Source organism: Ursus maritimus, assembly GCF_017311325.1.
Source record: "Ursus maritimus isolate PB19 chromosome X unlocalized genomic scaffold, ASM1731132v1 scaffold_X1, whole genome shotgun sequence".
Taxonomy (NCBI): domain Eukaryota; kingdom Metazoa; phylum Chordata; class Mammalia; order Carnivora; family Ursidae; genus Ursus; species Ursus maritimus.
The window spans coordinates 4,753,407-4,772,407 of NW_024423319.1; the positions used below are offsets into that span (position 1 = coordinate 4,753,407).

General features: G+C 39.2%; 1 protein-coding gene across 4 annotated transcripts in view; it reads right to left on the reverse strand.

Annotated features, from left to right (window-relative positions):
- ENOX2 (ecto-NOX disulfide-thiol exchanger 2) overlaps positions 1-19,001 on the reverse strand; it is a 264,867-nt gene that overhangs the window by 147,428 nt on the left and 98,438 nt on the right. For 2 of the 4 annotated variants that reach the window (XM_040627347.1, XM_008701640.2), the window contains one exon: positions 7,757-7,900. The exons of the other annotated variants lie outside the window; for them this stretch is intronic. The gene's annotated coding sequence lies outside the window, so the exon portion shown is untranslated. The remainder of the gene's footprint in view (positions 1-7,756; positions 7,901-19,001) is intronic. 4 annotated transcript variants of the gene reach the window in all.

Here is a 19,001-nt window from a genome sequence, read left to right on the forward strand (position 1 = left end):
CCTACTTCCCCACCCCCCTCCCTTCTGTAACAGGTGTTACTGGGTATTATATGCAAATAATGAATGTTGAACACTACATCAGAAACTAATGATGTACCATATGTTGGCTAACTGAACATAATAATAATAATAATAATAATAATAATAATATCATAGATAAACATTATACATTTTTTTCCCATTTGGATGGAGTGGCCATAAGGGTGCGCTGGGATAGGGTACACAAACCGTCCCTTGCCAAGTAAGCAGGAGTCACAAAGAGTTTATTCTATGATTTTCTGAGCTGCTGAAGTTCAGCTCTACAGAAGCAATTTCCTCATAGGTGTTCCCCAATCTCAAACTCCTTTCGTAGCTTGAGATCAAAGGGCCCTCCCCTGTGTAGCAGGCAGAACAGATATGGGATGTCATATACCACTGGGTTAGCTTGCTACAAATCATGTAATACTATTAGCATGGGGGAAGCTAGCTCCTCTAGGTTATAGACATACTTTCTGCAGTACAAATTAATCAACTGCATGCCACAGTCCTAACCAACTTGAAATGATTATATGGGTCTGGCAGTAATTGGTTCTGGTTCTGCCACTAATTAACCATGTGACTTTAGAAAAGCCCCTTCTCTGGGTCTCAGTTTCTTCATTTGTAAAAATGATGGAATTAGACAAGGTTGCCTCCAACTCTAAAATACTATGATTCAACATCTACCACTAGCCTTTATATTACCAACACATGAGGTTGACTCACACTTCATGTCTACTGAGAGAAGTACTAAAAGCTTAGATACAATAAAAGTCACAAAATTGTTCCAAAGCTATTCCCATGGTTGGGTCAACTTAAGAGAGATATATTTGCATTTTTCTATACTGCTTTTTTTAAAAAAAGATTTTATTTATTTATTTGAGAGAGAGAGAGTACAAGAGCAGGGGAAGGGGTAGAGGGAGAAGCAAGCTCCCCGCCAAGCAAGGAGCCTGATGCGGAACTCGATCCCAGGATCCTGGGATCATGACCTGAGCTGAGGGCAGCTGCTTAACCCACTGAGCCACCCAGGCATCCCTATCCTGCCTCTTTTGTGACACCTTCAATCTTCCCCTCCCCCTGATAGTCCATGAAGATAAAAATTTCACACTGAGTTTCTATCAACCTGAGAAAGACAGAAGTCAGTGTACTTTTTTGATCCTCTAGTTATCAAGATACGTTTTTTTAAATGTTTTTTATTATACTATGTTAGTCACCATACAGTACATCCCTGGTTTTTGATGTAAAGTTCGATGATTCATTAGTTGCGTATAACACCCAGTGCAAGATACGGTTTTATTTCTTGAACCTGTAATCAGATAAAAATGTCCAAAGGACTAAAGAAACTGAGTAGGGCTATTAGTCTAGTCTTTTTCTTATTTTAATTCCATTTGAAGGAACAACAGGCTCTTCTTGACTTTGGCAATATAATAATTCAGCTGACATGCTAGAAATACCAAACACCAAAATATAAAACGGTGGCATTTTCTCTCTTTAAAAACAATCAATGCTTTCATTTATGGACTTCAAAGTACATGTGGAATAAAAGTCTCAGCCCTGTGAGTCCGAGGTAAATCAAAAGGCTGTAAGTGTCATAGAAAAGTTTCCTGGTTCATTGCCCCTCTTCTAGGTAAGAAACGAAACAAAAGTACTCCCAAAGAGATGAGTGCTCATCTCATTTTTATATTTCTCTTTCAAATGGGCTTAAGCAACTTCCCCTAATTATTCATTCCAATATACTTCTTCCTTATGTTTGACCAACCTCTCCTTGCTGCTGCGTAGGTCCACTTCCTCTTATTAATCTTGCCTTGGCAGTGCTAGAACTCTTCACTGTCTTTGATATTGTCAAGTCTCATTTTGACTTCCAGAAATTCTAAAGGAAACCTTGGAAACTGAGTTAGGGGTCTCTGATCAAGTTTAGATACTATCTGGAGCTCCTTGATCGAGTTTAGATATTATCTGGAGATCCCTATTGTATCATAATGTTCCTGAAGATGCTAGTCCACCTTAGTCAAAGTCATTTCTCCTCTCTGGTTATTAGCACTTCATCTCTAAAATGAAATGAATACGAAAATAGGCACCCGGGTGGCTCAGTTGGTTAAGCATCCGACTCTTGATTTCATCTTAGGTCATGATCTCTGGATAGTCAGATCCAGCCCCAAGTCAAGCTCTGCGTTGGGGGATGGAACGAACTTGGGATTCTCCCTATCCCTCTCTCTTTCTCTCTCTCTCTACCCTTCTCTCTTTCTAAAAAAAAAATAACAAAAAAATAAAACTTAAATATATCAAGGAAAGAAAGAATCGGCATAGCAATGCAAATTATTATTGAATAGAAGGGTCTTCCTGGAGATCCTAAACTCTTGGGATTCAGTCATTATTACAAATGGAAAATGGCTGAAGATCTCTTTTTTTATACTGAACTATTCATTATTCACATGAACTTCGGGAATACCGCTTAGTACTGGGCATCATGTATTTAAGTGAAAACCTATCTTTCAAAACAGGCCTATCAGAGACGACAATGGAAACAGGACTATGTCCACATCTGGATCACCACTCTGGTATCATAATTATTCCCAGGTTAGTTGCCCACTCTTCCAGAGAGCTGACACTTTCTTTGAATACTAACATATCATGATGTTGCTTAAAACAATGCATTCGATTTTAGTCATCATCCCAATGGCCATATTGACTCATGGATTCTTCACTTTAGTGGAAGTATTTGAGAAGATTGGTATCTCTGCTTCTACAAGTTCAGGTGGATCTCAAACCAGAAGGCAGCTGGCATCTTCTGGACAGAAATTTGGCATTATTATTTGATGAGGGTTTAATAGTGGTCTACTCTTTAGCCATAGAGTAACATCTGAATAAGTGGACTCACTGCAATCTTAGACAATTTGTGCTACTGTATCATCATTGAGGAAACACTTCTATAGGGAAAAGGCAAAATTTGAGAGCAAACACACTAAAGAATGCTGAGCTCACCTTAATATTTTTTAAAAGCTGCAGGGGTGCCTGGGTGGCTCAATTGGTTAAGCGTCTGTCTCTTGACTTCGGCTCAGGTCACGATCTCAGGGTTGTGAGATGGAGCCCCACGTCCTGCTCTGCACTGGGTGCAGAGCCTGTTTAAGACTCTCTTTCCCTCTCCCTTTGCCCCCCACCCCCTCAAAAAATTGATGAAAAGATAAAGGATGCAAAACAGCCAGATCTATAAAGAAGGAGTTTGTGGTCAAATACTACAGTATTACATAATCCAGATTACTGATCTACCTCACAGAGGAATTGGGACAGGACAACCAAACTCTACCTATAAGATTCCCTTGGGCACTCATGAAATTTCATCTGGTAAAGGGGCAAAGATTCCATTAGGGCCAGGTATTTCTTTCACAAGTGCCCAGGTTTGATGTGTAGTTTATCTAAGGATATAATCTTACAAATGTCTGGAGTTTGACCTTTAGGGTTAAGTGAGGAAATCAACTGATCAACATTAGATACCAAGTACCCAGTTTTATACATACATCCACTCTGGTAATGACAAGATAATAATAGAGAACATTAAGGCCAATGGAAAGCAAATATTCAGCCAGATACATGATCAGTCAACAAACATTTCTTTTTTAAAAGATTTTATTTATTTATTTGAGAGACTGAGTGAGAGAGAGAGAGAGAGAGAGAGAGAAGGAGTGGGGGGAAGGAGAGGGAGAAGCAGACTTCCCCCTGAGCGGGGAGCCCAACTCGGGGCTTGATTCTGGGACCCTGGGATCATGACCTAAGCCAAAGACAGAGCTTAACTGACTGAGCCACCCAGGCACCCCTCAACAAATATTTCTTGAGCATCTATTCTGTGCAAGACATTGTATCTCTGCTAAAAGTGATATGAGTCAGGCACCACTCTAATAAGGGGCTAATGACTGAGTTAAAAGGCTAAGACATATTCCTATGAACAAATAACTGCAAGGTAATCTACAGTCAGTGTCAAATGAGTCATATGAATATAATGACCAAGGGGTTTCAGGGGTACAAATGAACAATTCTGATGGATGGTCCGGAAGGCTTCCTGGAGAAGGCCGGACTTATACAAGGTGCTTTCAGTTGGACAGGATATTGACAGATTAAAGAAGACAGAGATCATGCTAGACAAAAAAGTGGCATGAGCAAGGTACTAAGTAGGTAGGCGCAATGCTTGTTTGGTAGTGGATCACCTTGGCTGAACTAGAAGACTTGTTTTGGGGAGTAGCAGGGGGAAAAAAGCTGAAAAGAAGAGACCATGGGATCTCAGAGTTTGAAGGGATCCTAGAAATGATCAAATCAAAGCTTTGCTCACCTCATTCTCACAAAAATACAGATTTCCCTAGTGTGCCACCAATGTTTAACATACATTTTAGTAATGGGTCCAGATTCCTAATATCTACAGACATTGTAAATGTGGCATAGTAGTTAGAGATAGGTTGTGGAGTTGCAGGCCTGGCTAAACCACTTGCTAGATGTTCACCCTTAGGTTAGTTTATCAAACCTTTATTTCTTCACCTACATATGTGGATAATAGTATACTCACTGAAAGTGGAGGTAGGGAGAAAAAGGAAAAAGAGTGCTTGAAGGAGACAGCAAAGGAAGAGGAATCTGCAAACTATATTGCCAAGGACAGCTGAAATAGAATTCAAGGTAGGGGAGGTTGTTTACAGCATCAAATGAACCAAACATGTCAAGGTGGTTGAGCCAGCCAAAAGACATGAAAAGGTCACTGGTGAACTTTAAGAAATCAATTTTAGTATAAAAGGAGAGAGGTAGATTGTAGAAAAGGATGAGCTAAGAGGGATGGATGGGAAAGGAAGAAAAACAGAAGGCGTGGTGAAGAACTAGAACTGTAGTCAAAGACCCCTCCTCATTTGCAGTGACAGGAGAGGGAGAAAGAAGGCTTTGATTTGAAGGGGTCACAGGGTTCAGTGATATAATGGCTGGATGTATAGCTCACCTTAGAACTGAAATGGCTGGTAGCTCTGTTAAGGACTTCCAACCCTAGCCTTCCTCCTTGCCAAGATGCAGGGGACAGTGACAAAGGAAGAAGGAAGTTCCTACTCACAAAATATCTTCTCTTTTCCTTTTGTCTAGCACTGCATAGGAAGAAAAAATGATTATAAAGCAATCTGCCCATTTATAATACCATAAGATTGCCAGCTGAACAATTATAAGAGACTCCCTATGTAGTAAAACCTTATTAATTTGGACTTCACTTTTTTGGAATTTGTGGTAATTTAACCTGGGTGCAGTTACAAAGAAAGGGTTCACTAGGCAAATAGTGTGAAAAAAGATCGCAAGGGAGCTAATTTAGCCTGCCAGGGCTATTTCACCTATTTAAAGAAAATAGTCTTTTTTAAGAACTTCAGCATATTCATTATTTGAATGCAAATTGATTCTGCTAATTATAGATTAGCATAATCTGCTGCTAAAATCCTATTATCTGCAACAGTTACTTTGCTCTCACTGAGTATTCTTATTAGAAAGAAAAATGCAATTCTTTAAAGTTAGTTCACAATTCAGATGAATCCATACCCCCTTTCCCCACCCTCATGAGTTAACTACAGTTCAGGAGGTATTACTCTAAATTAGCACATCACTTATCATGAACACAGTGGAAAAACTAGTAAGTGATCAAAAAAGGCCTCAGAGCAGCCAAAATAGATGTCTTGAAGTTGATGCCCTAAATCTTATAACTCTCTCCATAGCAGGTTCTCTTACAGCTGATTTAACTCTTACTTAACTTACTAATCTGACATACCAACTTGGAGCTGGCTGGGTTTTTTTGGTTTTGTTTTTTAAAGTTTGTAACTGATTAGAAAGAGTAAAAGGGCTGTTGCATGAAGGGACACTGAGAGAAACCAGAAGTGGCTGCAGACTGTAGAAAGGAAACAGGATATATATAAAATATGGCTGTAATAACTAAAAAGCTACCAGAGTCTAGGACAATTTAAAGTAGAGATAAAAGGCCTATATTCCTTAGCAAACCCTGAAAACTATAATACAGTATTATGGTGCAGTACAATACCTAATATCTGGAATTATGCCTCTAAATGGTCAAGCAGAGTTGAATACATGCCTTAAAAAGGCAGATATGTTCACACACACAATTTGTATCCATAATGGTTAACCTAAAAATGTTAAATGTGTTGATGCTTAAAAGATAAAGTTCATATTATATAATAATTATAATAAAACAATAGCAACATTTATTAAATAGTTACTGTGTACAGATATCATGCCAAACACTTAACCTATATAATTGCATTTAAATTTGAAGAGGTGGGTTTTAGTATCATTTCTACTTTACAGCTGAAGAGAGTGAAGCTCAGAGAGGTTAAGGAACCACCCCAGGCCACAGACAGAAATAGAGCTGGGATTAGAACTCACACTAGTTCCTTAGCCTATAAACTATGCCTTTCCAATATTCCAGAAAATACAGCTGTCTAAAAAATAATTCTTTTCTTAAGGGCTCCAGATAGCTGTGTTTTACTGTGTTTTTGTTTCCCAAACTTGTATTTGACAAATACCCTGATTTAGAGGCAGAAAAGACCTATAATCAAAGAATCACATATGATGTTATATGTTTGTAAACACACTCCATGTTATAAGGCAAATATAAAAGTAATAGTAAAAAAACCAGAACAAAACAAAAACACCACAAACGTGTCTACTAGGCCCATCCCCAAATCTCAGATCAGTCTCCACATACTATGGATACTGTTTTCAAATGAATAGCCAAGCAACAAAGAGATACATTTTAAAATACCAAATGATCAGTTAAGATTTGGTTCTCCTAATTCTTCCCCACTAATTTTGGAGAAATTTAACCTGAGAATAGGCTCATGGAACATGAAGTAAAGGGGGATTGCAGGGGAGGATAAAAACTCAGTTGGCTATTATAAACGATTTAGGAAAATCTGCTCGTCACGTGTTCAAAGAGAGCTATGAAGGCATAAAATGCATGTGGCAGACTGCATACTGCAGGAAACAAGGGTGGGGTGGGGGGGTTTGCAGATACATGTAGCTATATAGCTGCATTACAAGTAAAAGTGAGGGTAGCACACCACATGTACATACAAAGAAAAACATACAGTGAAACCATTCATTCATGCAACACTTCTACTTAAATCAATGCTCTTTACTCATCTTCTTTTGTCTCAAGCCTACCCATTTAAGGGTCAGCTACAAATGTCACTTTTTTTTAGAGAGGTAGGGGGGAAGGAGAGAGGGAGACAGAGAAAGGATGGGGAGATGGAGAAGGAGAGAGAGAATCTCAAGCAGGCTCAACACCCAACAGAGAGCCTGAGGCCAGACTTGATCTCAAAGCCAGACTCAGGGCTCAATCTCATGACTCCGAGATCATGACCTGAGCTGAAATCATGGCCTGAGACACCCAGGAGCCTCTACAAATGTCACGTCTGCTGTGAAGTGTTCCATGATGTCCAAGGCTGAATTATACTCTTCCCCGTTTGTGTTCCCGTTGGTTTTTTCCCCCTTTTCCACACTTACCACAGCACCAGTGATACTCTGTCTCATTATTAGAGTTATTCACATCTGTGCTTTCCCTCTTCCCCCTCTATCCCACTATGCGTTCCTTGAGGGCAGGGGACTCTCTCATTTCTGTAGTTCCTACAAACTCCCACACAGTGCCAGTCACATACTAGGCTCTGAGAAAATGGTGACTCAACAGCACTGGCTCAAGACGGTGCTTTATTGCCTAGCTTACCTGAAGGAGCATTTGTTCTTTTTCTTTTCTTGCTTGACTCCCCTCCATTCTCAATGAGGCCTTCTGTGACCAGAGGGCCACTGGCACTACCAAACTGCAGGGGTTCGTTGTTGTTGGCAGGGTCAAAGGGCAGCTGGTTCAATCCTAAAGAAGAAAAAGAAAGCCAAAATCCGGACTCCATTAAGGACTGGGATGTCTCTAGATATGAGCCACTAGAGGAAAACTCTCTAAATCTTAAGAACCTAGGAATGACAGGTGAGTTCCTTAAAGCCAGTTGCCCTCTGTAATTTTTCCAGATTTTGTTGAAGAGTACAGAATTAAAATATAGGGTCTTATAAGACTGCGGCTCGTCTTTGAGAAGATCCCTGACTCCTGACTTTTCTGGGAAATTAACATTTTTGGCCACAAGCTATCAATTATCTTCTACCTCCTTCCTTAAAGAGATAGGACCTTCATTCAATGTGGCTATGGTTGAACCCACTCTTCCTTTGAAAAAGCTTGGTCATGTATTCCTCAGGTTATCTCTCTTTTTTAAAGATTTTATTTATTTATTTGAGAGAGGGAGTATGTGAGAGAAAGTACAAGTTGTGGGGAGAGAGGGAGAGGGAGAAGCAGGCTCCCTGCTGGGCAGGGAGCTGGATGTGACTCGGGGCTTGAGCCCAGGACCCCGTGATCATGACCTGAGCCAAAGGCAGATGCTTAACTAAATGAGCCACCCAGGCGCCTCTCTCAGGTTATCTCTTGACATTTTTCTATTCTTTCTTTCACTGCAAGGGTTGTTAAGTTGATGTAGCTATAATCATTAGACTACCCTGGTGTCCAAGTCACTGCCAATGATAACATAGTGGTTTCCAAAAAAGAAAACCACAACTCTATAGCAAATGAGAAAAGGAAACAAAGATATGGAACTTGAAAGGGGATAAGTTGGAGTGATGGGGAGTTATGACCCGGATTTGGGTAGTGTTACTCCTATCCTTTTCAAATGATGCCAGAGAATGGTTACTTTACTACTTGCTGCTGCACCATCTAAAATGGCAAAAGGCACTTTCTATCTCCAAGTCTAACATGGTTTAGCCAGGGACATGCAGAGAGTTTCTTACTCCTCTGGCAGCAGCACCTGGAATTTCAAGGGTTTCAATTAAAACTTCATGAAATGTGGAATCAAAAGCTTTGTTAAAGACCAAAGTTAGGTGATCTCTCTTAAGCCTTTTAGCCACTGGTTCTCTAATCCTATCAAAAGGGGAATCGGGTTGACTTGCCATGGCTCATTCTTTAACCCTCAATTTTTCTATGGCCTGCAGCTATATAATTCTTTTTTTATTTTTTTGTTTTTTTAAATATATTTTTTTAAAGATTTTATTTATTTATTTGAGAGTGAGCACGAGCACAGAGGGAGAGTGAGAGGGAGAAGCAGACTCCCCACTGAGCAGAGAGCCCGATGTGGGGATGTGTGGCTCGATCCCAGGACCCTGAGATCATGACCTGAGCTGAAGGCAGATGTTTAATCTACTGAGCTACCCAGGTGCCCCTAATTCTTGAGACAATGTTGTAAAAGGTCAATAAAAGCTTGGAGTCCAGTCAGCTAAAAGTCAATCAAGTTTCAGTAAAATGAATGCTAAAGTTCTAACAAAATGTCTTTACATTATTGTTTTTAGTTAAAAGTATCCCTATGCTAATGTTTTCAGCCCACATAACAAACACCATTTCTTCAGCAATCAGACTCCACTTGGAACACTTAAATGTCTTCTGGGACTTGTCAAACATTCTTCCTTACACCATCTGAGTAACTAAGTGAAAGAAAGAAAACTCACTCTGTATCTTAAGTCAACTGTTCACTGCATCATATCTATGTTCTGTTAAATCCCTACCATGATTAGAACTAAAGAAAGAAACATCAATTGCTATGTATTAAAAAACATTCCAATAATGACCAAGGCTATTTACAAGCACAAGATTTTAATACAATTTACAAATGAAGATGTTTCTTGCACCTGAGTGGTCCCAGAGTCAAATGTGAGAGGTGTACTATTACAAAACTTTTCTTGGTATTTCTTTCTGCAGTATTATACTGAACAAAACAAGTTCCACATAAGATGGAATGGTATCACAGAAACAGTATGTGTTTTGGAGCCTGACAGATTGGGGTTAAAATCCTGGCTGTGTCTTTTACTAGCTGGCAATTCGTGTAATCTCCCTTAGTCTTAGTTTCATAATGTGTAAAAGAGGACTGATAACATTTGTACCGGGTTGTTGCAAAGATAAAAAAGATAAAATACATATATTTAAAGTTATTATTATCTTACTTTCTAAGTGAATTAAAAAAAAACCTTTTCCCTGTAAGTTGGTAACCTCTTCTTTGGAGGATCTGCTCACCAACACTCTACCCTCTCTCCCCACCCCCCAATTGTATCTCTGGTGCCTGTCACCATGCCTGGCACATAGTGAGTGTTGAATGAATTAATATTCAATAGGGAGGGGTAAATGACTCATTCTATTAACCTATGTAGTTAAAGTAAAGACGTGACAGATGATAATCAAGAATTAATGCCACAACTTAAAAGTTCTGATGCTGATTATATCAACATTACTTAAAATAATTAGATTTCAAATGCATCTCCATCATTTGAGTGCTATACTGCAGGATGGTGAAAGCTTGATCAAAAGGAATGCTCAGGGATTAGGAGGTTCTGATTAATGATGGTTAATCAGAAAATTTTTTCTTATTTTGTTTTGCATTTGATAATTTTACAGAATAATATATTAGTCCATTTTCCTGCCTTATTAAGTAGATGACTGAAGATCTTACAGAACTTCAGAGCCATAATGTATAAAAGGAAGCTAATAACAGTGTCTAACTCATGGGACTGTTAGGATTTAAATGAAATCATGTATGTAGAACATTCTGCATTACATCTGGCATATAGCAGATACTCAATAAATATTAACTGCCACTACTGTAATTTTGAATTTCTATTTCTATTCCATTTCAACTTCTAGAATTGTTGATGTTCAATGTGAGGAGAATGGTCTGAATTTGCTCTGATCCAAGGATAGACCTTATTTTTCTCATTGAATCTTTTCATTGCTGTTTGTAAAGTTGGAGTTTGGGAAAAGAATCTGCTAAATTAAAAGTATTCAGTCATAGATATTTGACTATAATTGTTTTGCCTTTTATTTAGTCCCAGATGATAACTTCAAGGATTTAGGTATTTTGTTCCTCATACTAGCATACAGATTTTTGTTTGACACTAAATAAAACTGAGATTTTAAGTATTTTCTTCGTACCCACCTCATATATGATCCAGATATGTGAAAATCCTGATAATTTAGCACACCATCTCAGGCCTTTATTTATTTTAAGATTTTATTTATTTATTTGACAGAGAGACAGCCAGCAAGAGAGGGAACACAAGCAGGGGGAGTGGGAGACGAAGAAGCAGGCTCCCAGTGGAGGGGCCTGATGTGGGGCTCGATCCTGGAACGCCAGGATCACGCCCTGAGCTGAAGGCAGACGCTTAATGACTGAGCCACCCAGGTGCCCCATCATCTCAGGCCTTTAGAAAAGACTCTCATATCAAGGTGAGAAAGACATGTCACTCAGTAAGTTGATTCATTGAATATGAATCCACATTTTGTATTATCTGGGACACAATACGGTCTCCAAAAATTTGTAGTTAAGAACAAGGGCTATAGAGATAGCAAAATCCCTTGACACCAGGGCTTTCTAGCCACTTTTATTGTATTATTTTATTTCTCCCCTAAGACAACACTAAATAAACCAATAAATCAGTAAATCAATAGGTACTTAGAGGCTTTTCTGTGTCATGTATATGTGATCCAAGCTGAGTGCTACTGTAAATAAAATAGCCCCATTAAAATGATTTAAATTCTAAAAAGAAAATTACTTTAATTTCAAGAATTCTTACTGCAGAAATTATGACTTAAATGTAAAATATTAGCAATGACCATATTGTAATTCTCACTGAAACTACAGAATTTATCTTTAAATCTCTTATGGCAGCTATTTCTCCTATTTTTCTATTAGGCATGACGAAACCATTAGATTAGGAAGACATTAGGAAAATATTAGATGAGGAGGAAACTTTTGAGGTTATTTAGTTCATTCTCTTATGCCATACAGGAATCTTATCTATAGAATTCCTGATAGGCCTAATTCCCAGCGGGTGTGTGTGTGTGTGGGGGGGGACTTCTTCGCCCGGGGACCATTCCTTGTTGTGCTTCCAGAGATTCAACTTGTTTTGCTTACCTTTTTCAAAACTACGTCTCCTCAATTTGGAGGGTTCCTTTCATCTCTCCTAAAATGCCTGAGAAGGATGATTATTAACTTGCTTATTGTCCCTAAAATGAGAGCACAGCATGTCTAACTTTTTAAGGGTTCTACTGATAATTACAGCAAGAAAAACAAATGAGGGAATCACGAATAGTTAACAGAGCAATGTTAGAAATTTTCCAAAGTCTGGGGTGTCTGGGTGGCTCAGTCATTTGAGCATCCAATTTTTGATTCGGCTCAGGTCATGAACTCAGGGTCGTGAGATGGAGCCTGCGTCGGGCTCTGTGCTCAGCAGTGTCTGCTTGGGATTCTCTCTCCCTCTCCCTCTGGCTCTTACCCCCTCGTTGTCTCTCTCTCTCTCTCTCTAATATAAATAAATAAATCTTAAAAAAGAGGAATTTACTAAAGTCTTATGTAGTTCTCATAGTCCTTGCCCTTTTATTCCTGAGGATAAATTTAATAAAACTTTGAACTTTGCTCATTCATTTCTCCTCACATCTTGTCCCCTCATTGCCTAATCTCACAAAATACACACTTTGTCTAAAGGGAAGCACAAATTGATAAAAACAAAGGAAAACAGATAATAAACATTAGTGTTATAGGTTTTTGCTACTGCTGTAGCTTATGATCACAATTAAGTCCACGTGGTAATGTAATCTAATCTAAAACCACGCTGACTGGTTTAGAGAGCTGACCAGCTATTATTTCATGTCAAGTCAAAATACAGATTATCTGACTTCATAACACACATGAGGCCACTTTAGAGAGTATGCATACTAGGGAAGGGTGGGGGTGGGGTCCTTGGAGAATGACATTTCTCATGCAATGGAACCAGCAAATTAAACATCTCAGAATGAAGTGTGGTTCTCAGTGAGTTCACATGCAATGATGTCTGCCATACAGATGCAAATGATTCCTGGGCTTTGAGAGCACTCAAGAATTTTCATGACTCTTGTGAAAGAAGATCAATGATCTCTTTGTGCCCAGCTGCTGTTATAGTTACTGTCACAATTCACTTTATAGAGTTTTCCACTATCAGGTCAAATTAGGACTAACCTTCATGATGCAATCTAACACTTTTAATGATTGCTCCAGGTTATGTAGGGAAATATGACCCTGTGGGTCCCTGCCACTTCTTGTTTGGTTAGGTCCTGAGAAATATGGTAAATTCAATTCAAGGCAGCAAACTCCAGACAGACATTTAGATAGAAACAACAACAACAACAACAACAACAAGAGTATCCATTTTTGGCAAAAGTAACACTATAGCTAATCTGTGTATAAAACAAATTTCTGTAACCTGAGTCCTGTTTTCCAAGTGACTTCAGTTTGAAATCAGATATGGAACTCCATGGTAATAAGGGGAAGTAGACGGTCTCCCAATTAGTTTTTAATTCAAAAGTTTTGGAGAAACACGGGGTTATTGGGATAACGGTCAGGACCTTAATGTGCTGGCAGGTGCTTTTGTAGGATTTATCCGTCCCTGGGAGCCTCTCTTCCTTCCTCAGTTAGGCCTGAAAATCTCTGACTCCCTATTTTCAGCTCTCACTACAGAGCTGCTCCTCTTGCTACTTCTAAGGGAATATTTGCAATGTCTCATGGATTTGGGCCACAATATTACTCTCCAGCCACAGGGGTTAGCAGCCAAAACCAATGAACATTTCTCAGTTCCAGGTCTTAGCTGATGTCAAACAAATCAAACCTACCTTGTCAATTTCATGAGTTCAATATTCTATGTAACTGGTTTAGTTGAAACAAGAGTCATTGTAAAACACTAATAGGGGAGCAAAGAGAACAGGGGAAGTGATGAGAAAGAAAAGGGCCAAAATCCTTTTCTACTAAGGGACTTGCTTGAATGGTGGTGAACATAAAAACTTTCAGGGAAAAATGTACATTTATGTCACCCTTTCAAGCTGTGATACAGATGACAGACAGATTTTTATTGACCATGATCATTCAGCAACTTTTAGGGACTCCCCAAACTACTTGGTCAGGCATTCAAGTCCTTCAAAATAAGGCCCTACCCATTCTGAGCACTCTTATCAAGCCCCAGCTTGTACTCTACCCCAACACTCTACCCCAACACTTTTCGAACTTTAATGTGCACACATGTTCTCAGGGGAGCTTGTTAAAATGCAGATTCTGATTTAATAAGTCTGGGTTGTGGTCTGCTTTGCTATCAAGTCCCAGATGATGCTGATCCTGCTGCTATGGGGAATCATGCTTTGAGGAGAAAAGACTGACACTCTAGCAAAATGAGACTACCTGGTGTTTAATGAATCATTCCAGTATTTTCCTATCTCCCGCCTTTAGCTCACACTGCTCCACCACCTACTTCTTGCTTTCCAACCTTCAAAACACTATCCTTCTCTAAGGGTTTATCTCAGATGCTATTTTCTTCATGATGCCTTTCCTTATCCACTTCCACCCAACCCATTACATACACAGTGATGGAGCAGGGCGACCAGGGGATCAACCATTCATTGGCTGTTAAGAATGTGTTCTGCTTTACAAACATTATCTTTTAATTTTATTTTCTAGTTATTATTCCCATTTTACAACAAAGAAAGGCAAACTTGTAGAGTTTAAGTAAATTTCCCAAGGTCATACAGCTGATAAACAATATAGCAAGGAACTTGGGCTTTTTTTTTTTTTAATTCTAAAACACTGTTCTGGTTCTCCTCAGATCTTCATCTGCATTTTTCATATGCCTTTTAGAGCATGCTTGGTTTATAGTTCTTTGAGTATTTGTCTTATCCTCCCTTCTCTCCTGACTTACCCACTGCCACTAGGTTGTAAACTCCTTTAGCACACACTTTGCATCCCAGTCATTTGTAAAATCTCCTCCTCCACGATGCCTGGCATGATGCCTTGCATAATGTTATAAGCACTCCAGAAATGCATATTGAACCAAACTCAGCTACGACTTGGGTACAATAGTCATGTTTCCCACCCTGGATGCCAACCAACCTGCTGCTGAGGCTGTCATGGAGGGAAGAAGGAAGTATGGTTTTTGGGTTCCTTCAGCATTCCTGGTATCCCCTCTATCCTAGGATCCTTGAAAACTCTTTAGGGAGTGGGAGTGGTGGTAGATGATCATACAGTCCACCCCGAACCTTGATTCTACATAACTTCATTCTCCATTTCCAAAGGCAAAACTGTCCTTCCACTGACTAAGACCCTTATATGAGAAAACACTATAAAAGAAACTCCATATATGGATCTTTTCTTAATAGTTCTATGGACACCATGTTACAGATTCCTGCTTTACAAACTACAGTCAAGAAAAAACAATTCCTAGAGATGTACTGTCTACCACAGTAGCCATTAACCACAGTAGCCATATGGCTATTTAAATCTTAGTTTAAATAAAATGAAATGAACTGAAAAGTTCAGTTCTTGAGCAGCACTAAGCCACATTTCAAGTACTCAATAGCCATATGCACCTAGTGGCTACTGTAATAGTAAGCACAGTGCAGAGTATTTCTATCATCATAGAAAATTTTACTGGACAGTGTTGCTCTAGAATAGACCTGGATTCAAACCCACATCAGCTAGTTACTAGGTGTATCATTTACAAGAGGTATAAAGCAAGCCACTTGATCTCTCTGAGACTGCTTTTGCACCATAAAATGGAAATAATGCCCCCTCTTATAGGGAAGTGAGTTAAATTCAATGAGAGAAGGTATACTTAGGGTTTAGCACATATTAGACACTAAATAAGTGTATAGCTCCCTTCTTCTAGTCTAATCGAGGGTTTATATGAATTTGTCTCAAAAATGGAACAAGATAGGGCACCTGGGTGGCTCAGCTGTTAAGCATCTGCCTTCGGGTCAGGTCATGATCCCAGGGTCCTGGGATCAAGCCCCGCTTTGGACTCCCTGCTTGGTGGGAAGCCTGCTTCTCCCTCTCACACTCCCCCTGCTTGTGTTCCCTCTCTCACTGTTTTTCTCTGTCAAATAAATAAATAAAATCTTTAAAAAAATGGAACATTGGGGCGCCTGGGTGGCACAGCAGTTAAGCGTCTGCCTTCGGCTCAGGGCGTGATCCCGGCGATCTGGGATCGAGCCCCACATCAGGCTCTTCTGCTATGAGCCTGCTTCTTCCTCTCCCACTCCCCCTGCTTGTGTTCCCTCTCTCGCTGGCTGTCTCTATCTCTGTCGAATAAATAAATAAAATCTTTAAAAAAAATGGATCAAGAAAGTTTGAGTAGCTGGCTCTTTAGGCCCCCAGGCTACATCCTATTTACAGCTTGGGAGATGTTAGCTCTGCATTCATTTTATAACCCTCTTTTTCTTTCAGATAATACACAGCCACCAAGGTAAAACATTAATAAATAATGCCAGGAATAGTCAGTGATAGCTCTTTGCTTGTACTATTTTTAGGAGAGGAGACCATATTTGTCACCTTGAACTTTCCAACATGAAAGAACCACACTTTACCCTTACGACTGAAATGCCTCCTGTCAAAGCTTTAATCAGTGCTCAGTTTCGGCTGGCTGCTATATTATGAGAACACTGCTAACAGTGACACGAGAGCTGGAATGGAGAAGGACAATTTCACTCCAAATCCATATTTTCCTATGCTCAGAATGTTCTCTGTGTTTTTCCTGTGGCGCTGACATGTCTCAGGCCTGCTAAAGGTGAATTATTTCAGAAAAGTCTGAACTAAATCTGTTAAGGTGCTTGAGTTCTGTGAGCAGGAAAGCAAAATATATATTTCCAACTTCAAGAAGAAGAATGCTTCAGGATTCTTTTCCCCCATACAGTTTAAGGCTTGGGAAACATAGCAAAATCACATTCTTCGATGAAAGCAAAGTTGAAAAAATGTTGATTTGATAGAACAGTTCAAAGTGACAGATGGTAGTTGGGCGATTTATCATTTTCCTTATGATAAAGTCTGGCAATCTTCAGAGGAACTGAGAGGAGAAAGTCTTATTTTCCTGTAGTTTAGCCCAGGGAACAGTTACAGCAACCACCCTTCTCTCTACATCTTTGAGCGTGGGGGATTAGAAAGATGGTGATTCATCAGTGCCTGCTTTGAGCTGGCTCTAGGCCATGCTGCAATTCCTGTTGACCAATTTTCCACTTGAGTGACAGCAAAAGGGCAGGTTCTCTAACACACTGACCATTAGGTTATCTGCTTAATACTTGCCTGAGAATGTGCCCAGAGGCACTGTATTATGGGTGTCTCTGCCTAAATAAAATAAATAATTGCAGATTTCAGAGCCTGAGGACAGAGAGTTGTTCTGGTATTGAAACTGGAGTCTATCTTGTCAGATCTGTAATGAGGTCTTCCCTTCAGGCTGATTGATTTCATAAAGCTGAGGTAATTATCAAAAGCAAGCACAGCTCTCCCTGCAGAAACCACTCTGCTGGTTTTGAAAACTAGCTAGTCAGCTGGATCTGGTCAGGAGCCTTGGCTGAGCCAGCCCTTTCAGTAAGAACAGTTACTACACACAGAGTACACCAATTTGTTCTAATAGATTCTTAAGACGACAGTAAATACATTGTAAACAAGGTTCAGCAAAATAATTTCACATGTTGTAAGTGAGTGAAAATTGAAGTAGCAGTCAGATAAATCTGCATCTCAGTGTAGGATGCTTTGGAGGGGCAAGTGAGAACTGGAACTCTTTTGGTCTTTACATGGTTAATTTCATCAATTACTGGTAGAGGGATATTGGTACCCTTCAGGACTGATGCACTGCATGAATAACATTTGTATCTTTGTTTTCCCTAAAATGTACACACTAATTTCACTAGATTTCCTTTTTTCGTTTCATTCAGCCTTCATTAATTATTTATCCAATCACTGTGCTACAATTTTAATTGCCTTCTAATTAACCAATGATGAGTTTATGATCTAGCATTCCCTAAAGACAGAACTACATAAATATAGTAAATCTTCATTCACATGTTCAAAAAATTTTATCCTCCCTTCTTCCCCCTCCCCACCCCATTAATTTTGCTATACTGTATCACTAATGTTCTGGAGTTATGCTTTCTGCACTCCTAATATTTGATCCTCATTTGGACTAGTTTTTCAAGAATGTATGAAAAACAACCCTGCATTAGCTGCAAAATTAAACACACAGGAGAAAACAGATTTCTGTAATATGATCATACATCTTTTATAGATCCATACCTCCACTATAACAATTCCACCTGAAGAGTATCAGGGTGTCAACAAGTGATAAACTCCTTCAGAGATGTCCCTGGGCTGAAGTCAAACCTACTACTGAGGAGAAAGCTAGAATCTACTCCCTGAGAAGATAACATGACTGTAAAGGAAAAAGTCTGCAAAAAAAAAACCCCTAATCTGTGTTTGAAATAAGTCTTACTGTTGTTGTATAAAAGAATAAGTAGGATCTTAATTTTGCTCCAGCCTGGAGTCTGAGGTCTTCAATATGTATTGGAATGACTGAATCTATGAAATAATATTGACAGATAGTCTCTCTTCTTATTCATCTAATTCATTCAAACAATTCTGTGTGCCTGGTAGTATGCTAGGCCCTACCATTTCAGGACTCAATAAGACACAGTTTCTTTCCTCAAAAAGATTATAACCAGAAAGGAAGGCAGATAAATATACAGAAAATCTGGCCCAAATTACTGCATCAGCTTCATCTCTTGCCTCTTCCCACAAATACCATTTGCTTCATTCATACTGAACTTTTCAAATTCCTCAAATATGCTGTGCCTTTTCACTTCTGTGCTTTTTTTTAAGCTATTTTACTGGGTAATAACACTTAACATAAAATCTATACTGTTAACACAATTTTAAGTGTACAGTACTGGATTGTTAACTACAGGCATGATGTTGTACAGCAGAACTCTAGAATTTATTCATCTTGTGTAATTCAAACTTCCTGCCCCTCAGCCACTGGTAACCAACATTCTGCACTCTGATTCTATGAGTTAGACTATTTTAGATACTTCATATAAGTGGAATCAT